Source organism: Scyliorhinus torazame, chromosome 25 (assembly GCF_047496885.1).
Source record: "Scyliorhinus torazame isolate Kashiwa2021f chromosome 25, sScyTor2.1, whole genome shotgun sequence".
In the NCBI taxonomy this organism is placed as follows: Eukaryota; Metazoa; Chordata; class Chondrichthyes; order Carcharhiniformes; family Scyliorhinidae; genus Scyliorhinus; species Scyliorhinus torazame.
In genome coordinates, this window is record NC_092731.1 from 34,921,426 (window position 1) to 34,928,360 (window position 6,935).

Sequence of the window (6,935 nt, forward strand, 5' to 3'; positions counted from 1 at the left end):
ATAAACTTGTTGACCTCCAAATGCCCCTTTCATAGTCTTAAAGACCAACATCTTCCCTACTCCAGAGGAAACAACCAGTCTCTTCAATCTCTCCTGATAGGGTAGATCCTCAGTTTCGGTATCAAATAGCAAATCACCTCCATGTTCAACGCCATTTGGAGGAAGCACTGAAGGAGGGAAAGGCACTGAATGGACTCTGGGCGGGAACTTTATTATCCATCACCATGATTAGCTCGATAACACCAGCACTGATTGAGCCCGAAAGGACAGAGCTGTTAGACTGGGACTGCAGCAGGCTGTGAGGGTGACAACAAGAGGGAAAAACCTACTTGACCTCACCCTCACCAATCTGCCTGCTGCAGATGTATCGGTCCCTGACAGTATCGGTAGGAGTGGCCACCGCACAGTCCTTGTGGAGACAAAGTCCCGTCTTCACATTGAGGATACCCTCCATCGCGTTGTGTGGCAATACCACCGTGCTCAATGGGATAGACTTCGAACAGATCCAGCAACTCAGGACTGGGAGGAAGCAGTCAGTGCAGGGATCCCCTGTTGTCGTTCCCCTCAGTAACAAGTATACCATTTTGGATACTGTTGAGGGGGACGACCTACCAGGGGTAAGCCACGGTGAACGGATCTCCAGCACTGAGTCCATCCCTGGGGCTCAGAAGGGAAGGAGGGAGAGCAGGAGAGCAATAGTTTTCATAGAATTTACAGTGCAGAAGGAGGCCATTCGGCCCATCGAGTCTGCACCGGCTCTTGGAAAGAGCACCCCACCCAAGGTATTGGGGACTCGATAGTTAGAGGGACAGACAGACGGTTCTGTGGCAGTGAAAGAGACTCACGGATGGTATGTTGCCTCCCGGGTGCCAGGGTCCGTGACGTCTCGGACCGTGTTTTCAGAATCCTTTAAGGGGAGGGGGAGCAGTCACAAGTCATGGTACACATCGGTACCAACGACATAGGTAAGAGAAGGGACGGGGATTTAAAACAGGAATTTAGGGAGCTCGGGTGGAAGCTGAGAGCCAGGACAAACCATGTTGTCATCTCTGGTTTGTTGCCGGTGCCACGTGCTAGCGAGGTGAGGAACAGGGAGAGAGTGCAGATAAACATGTGGCTGCAGGGATGGTGTCGGAGGGAGGGTTTCAGTTACGTGGATAATTGGAGCACATTCTGGGGAAGGTGGGACCTGTACAGACAGGACGGTTTGCACCTGAACCAGAGGGGCACCAATATCCTGGGAGAGAAATTTGCTACGGCTCTTTGGGGGGCTTAAACTAATTTGTAAGGGGGCTGGGAATACGAGCTGTAGTCCAGAAGCCAGTGTTGAGAATAGTGAGGTACTGAGGACGGTATCAAGGTCGCAGGAGTGTACCGGCAGACAGAAAGGTGGGTTGAAGTGTGTCTACATCAATGCAAGGAGCATCCGGAATAAGGTAGGTGAACTTGGAGCGTGGATTGGTACTTGGGACTACGATGTTGTGGCCATTACGGAGACATGGTTAGAACAGGGACAGGAATGGTTGTTGGAAGTTCCGGGTATAGATGTTTCAGTAAGAGTAGGGAAGGTGGTAAAAGAGGTGGAGGAGTCGCACTGTTAATCAAGGATAGTTTAACAGCTGCAGAAAGGCAGTTCGAAGGGGATCTGCCTACTGAGGTAACATGGGCCGAAGTTAGAAATAGGAAAGGAGCGGTCACATTGTTAGGAGTTTTCTATAGGCGCCCAAATAGTAATAGAGATGTGGAGGAAGAAATTGCAAAACAGATTATGGATAGGTGTGGAGGTCTCAGGGTAGTTGTCATGGGTGACTTTAACTTTCCAAATATTGATTGGAACCTCTATAGGTCAAACAGTTTGGATGGGGCAGATTTTGTACAGTGTGTGCAGGAGGGTTTCCTGACACAATATGTGGATAGGCCGACAAGAGGGGGCCACATTGGATTTGGTACTGGGTAATGAACCGGGCCAAGTGTTAGATTTGTTTGTGGGAGAGCACTTTGGAGGTAGTGACCACAATTTGGTGTCTTTCACTATTGCAATGGAGAGGGATAGGGCCATACGGCAGGACAGGGTTTATAATTGGGGGAGGGGTGATTATGATGTGATTAGGCAAGAATTAGGGAGCATAAGATGGGAACAGAAACTGTCAGGGAAAGGCACAAATGAAAAGTGGAGCTTGTTCAAGGAACAAATACTGCATGTCCTTGATAGGTATGTCCCTGTTAGGCAGGGAGGAAATGGCCGTGTGAGGGAACCATGGTTCACAAAAGAGGTTGAATGTCTTGTCAAGAGGAAAAAGGAAGAGTATGTAAGGATGAGAAAACAAGGTTCAGTAGGGTCGCTTGAGGGTTACAAGGTAGCAAGGAATGAGCTGAAAAAAGGGCTTAGGAGAGCTAGGAGGGGGCATAAGAAGTCCTTGGCGGGTCGGATCAAGTAAAACCCCAAGGCTTTTTACTCTTCTGTGAGAAATAAAAGAATGACCAGGGTGAGGGTAGGGCCGGTCAAGGACTGTAGTGGGAACTTGGGCATGGAGTCAGAAGAAATAGGCGAGGCGTTGAATGAATACTTTTCTTCAGTGTTCACAAAGGAGAGGGGCCATATTTTTGAGGATGAGAGTGTGATTCAGGCGGGTAGGCTGGAGGAAGTAGATGTTCTGAGGAAGGATGTATTAGAAATTTTGAAAAACCTGAGGGTCGACAAGTCCCCTGGGCCAGATGGGATATATCCAAGGATTCTTTGGGAGGCAAGGGATGAGATTGCAGAGCCTTTGGCTTTGATCTTTGGGTCCTCACTGTCCACGGGGACAGTGCCAGAGGACTGGAGAGTGGCGAATGTTGTTCCTCTGTTCAAGAAAGGGAATTGGAATGACCCTGGTAATTATAGGCCGGTTAGTCTTACTTCGGTGGTCGGTAAGATAATGGAAAAGGTCCTGAAGGATAGGATTTATGACCATTTGGAAAGATGCAGCTTAATCCGGGATAGACAACACGGATTCGTGAAGGGTAGGTCTTGCCTCACAAATTTGATTGAATTCTTTGAGGAGGTAACTAAGTGTGTAGATGAAGGTAGAGCAGTTGATGTCGTATACATGGATTTTAGTAAGGCGTTTGATAAGGTTCCCCATGGTCGGCTCATGATGAAAGTAAGGAGGTGTGAGATAGAGGGAAATGTGGCCAATTGGATAAGTAACTGGCTATCACATAGAAGACAGAGGGTGGTGGTGGATGGAAATTTTTCAGATTGGAGACCAGTTACCAGCGGTGTTACCACAGGGCTCAGTGCTGGGTCCTCTGCTATTTGTGATTTTTATCAATGACTTGGAGGAGGGGGCTAAAGGTTGGGTCAGTAAATTTGCTGATGACACCAAGATTGGTGGAGTAGTGGATGAGGTGGAGGGCTGTTGTAGGCTGCAAAGAGACATTGATAGGATGCAGAGCTGGGCCGAAAAATGGCAGATGGAGTTTAACCCTGATAAGTGCGAGGTGATTCATTTTGGTAGAAAACATTTGAATGCGGATTACAGGGTCAATGGCAGGGTTCTGAGGAATGTGGTGGAACAGAGAGATCATGGGGTTCATGTCCACAGATCTCTGAAGGTTGCCACTCAAGTGGATAGAGCTGTGAAGAAGGCCTATAGTGTGTTAGCGTTTATTAACAGGGGGCTTGAGTTTAAGAGCCGCGGGGTTATGCTGCAACTATACATGACCCAGGTGAGACCACATTTGGAGTATTGTGTGCAGTTCTGGTCACCTCATTATAGGAAAGATGTGGAAGCATGGAAAGTGTGCAAAGGAGATTTACCAGGATGCTGCCTGGTTTGGAGGGTAGGTCTTATGAGGAACGGTTGAGGGAGCTAGGGCTTTTCTCTTTGGAGTGAAGGAGGATGAGAGGCGACTTAATAGAGGTTTATAAGATAATGAGGGGGATAGATAGAGTGGACATTCAGAGACAATTTCCTCGGGTGGATGTAGCTGTTACAAGGGGGCATAACTATAAGATTCAGGGTGGGAGATATAGGAGGGATGTCCGAGGTAGGTTCTTTACTCAGAGAGTGGTTAGGGTGTGGAATGGACTGCCTGCTGTGATAGTGGAGTCGGACACTTTAGGAACTTTCAAGCGGTTATTGGATAGGCACATGGAGCACACCAGAATGACAGGGAGTGGGATAGCTTGATCTTGGTTTTGGACAAAGCTCGGCACAACATCGAGGGCCGAAGGGCCTGTTCTCTGCTGTACTGTTCTATGTTCTATGATTTCTAGATCTCCCTCCACCTGGCCCCTGCCCTCCTTCCTATTTAAAGCTCTATCCACAAGCCATTTAAAGTGCAGCCCATCAACATTTTTCAAGATGTGGAGATGCCGGCGTTGGACTGGGGTGAGCACAGTAAGAAGTTTTACAACACCATGTTAAAGTCCAACAGGTTTGTTTCGATGTCACTAGCTTTCGGAGCGCTGCTCCTTCCTCAGGTGAATGAAGAGGTATGTTCCAGAAACATATATATAGACAGATTCAAAGATGCCAGACAATGCTTGGAATGTGAGCATTAGCAGGTGATTAAATCTTTACAGATCCAGAGATGGGGTAACCCCAGGTTAAAGAGGTATGAATTGTGTCAAGCCAGGACAGTTGGTAGGATTTCGCAGGCCAGATGGTGGGGGATGAATGTAATGCGACATGAATCCCAGGTCCCGGTTGAGGCCGCACTCATGTGTGCGGAACTTGGCTATAAGTTTCTGCTCGGCGATTCTGCGTTGTCGCGCATCCTGAAGGCCGCCTTGGAGAATGCTTACCCGGAGATCAGAGGCTGAATGCCCTTGACTGCTGAAGTGTTCCCCGACTGGAAGGGAACATTCCTGCCTGGTGATTGTCGCGCGATGTCCGTTCATTCGTTGTCGCAGCATCTGCATGGTCTCGCTAATGTACCACGCTTCGGGACATCCTTTCCTGCAGCGTATGAAGTAGACAATGTTGGCCGAGTCGCATGAGTATGTACCGCGTACCTGGTGGGTGGTGTTCTCACGTGTAATGGTGGTATCCATGTCGATGATCTGGCACGTCTTGCAGAGATTGCCATGGCAGGGTTGTGTGGTGTTGTGGTCACTGTTCTGAAGACTGGGTAGTTTGCTGCAAACAATGTTTTGTTTGAGGTTGCGCGGTTGTTTGAAGGCAAGTAGTGGGGGTGTGGGGATGACCTTGGCAAGATGTTCATCTTCATCGATGACGTGTTGAAGGCTGTGAAGAAAATGTCGTAGTTTCTCGCTGTGACAACGACTGAACGGACATCGCGCGACAATCACCAGGCAGGAATGTTCCCTTCCAGTCGGGGAACACTTCAGCAATCAAGGGCATTCAGCCTCTGATCTCCTGGTAAGCATTCTCCAAGGCATGACCTACCCTTCACGAAACCGTGTTGACTATGTCTGATCAAATTATTCCTTTCCAGATGATTATACACCCTATCTCTTATAAACCATTCCAAGATTTTGCCCACAACTGAAGTAAGGCTCACTGGTCTATAGTTACCGGGGTTGTCTCTACTCCCCTTCTTGAACAAGGGGACAACATTTGCTATCCTCCAGTCTGCTGGCACTATTCCTGTTGACAAAGATGACTAAAAGATCAAAGCCAAAGGCTCAGCAATCTCCTCCCTAGCTTCCCAGAGAATCCTAGGATAAATCCCATCCGGCCCAGGGGACTTATCTATTTTCATCCTTTCCAGAATTGTTAACACCTCCTCCTTATGAACCTCAGGCCCTTCTAGTCTAGTAGCCTGAATCTCAGTATTTTCCTCGACAACATTGTCTTTTTCCTGTGTGAATACTGACAAAAAATATTCATTTAGAATATTCTTTTATTCCTGACATATCCGTAGAAAGCTTTAGGGTTATCCTTGATCCTACCTGCCAAAGACTTATCATGTCCCCTCCTGGCTCTTCTTAGCTCTCTCTTTAGGTCCTTCCTAGCTAACCTGCAACTCTCGAGCGCCCTTACTGAACCTTCATGTCTCATCTTTACATAAGCCTCCTTCTTCCTCTTGACAAGTATTTTGACTGCCTTAGTAAACCACGGTTCCCTTGCTCGACCATTTCCTCCCTGCCTGACAGGTACATACTTATCAAGGACACGCAGTAGCTGTTCCTTGAACAAGCTCCACATTTCCATTGTGCCCATCCCCTGCAGTTTTCCTCTCCATCAGATGCATCCTAAGTCTTGCCTCATCGCATCATAATTGCCTTTCCCCCAGATATAACTCTTGCCCTGCGGTATATACCTATCCCTTTCCATCACTAAAGTAAACGTAATCGAATTGTGGTCACTATCACCAAAGTGCTCACCTACCTCCAAATCTAACACCTGTCCTGGTTCATTACCCAGTACCAAATCCAATACGGCCTCGCCTCTCGTTGGCCTATCTACATACTGTGTCAGGAAACCCTCCTACACACATTGGACAAAAACGGACCCATCTAAAGTACTCGAACTATAGCGTTTCCAGTCAATATTTGGAAAGTTAAAGTCCCCCATAACAACTATCCTGTTGCTTTCGCCCCTATCCAGAATCATCTTTGCAATCCTTTCCTCTACATCTCTGGAACTTTTCGGAGGCCTATAGAAAACCCCTAACAGGGTGACCTCTCCTTTCCTGTTTCTAACCTCAGCCCATACTACCTCAGTAGACGAGTCCTCATCAAACGCCCTTTCTGCCACCGTAATACTGTCCTTGACTAACAATGCCACCCCTCCCTTATCCAATCCTTAATCTCTCCCAACACCCATTCAAGGGCAATTCGGGATGGGCACCAAATGGCAGCGACTCCCACAGCCCCTGAAATCATTCTAAAATATTGAAATGCTTTGAGAGTTGAGGTAAGGCAATTAAAAAGAGCAAATCTTGATCGCTCGATGGCATTAGGTGTAATCACTCCATGAGAT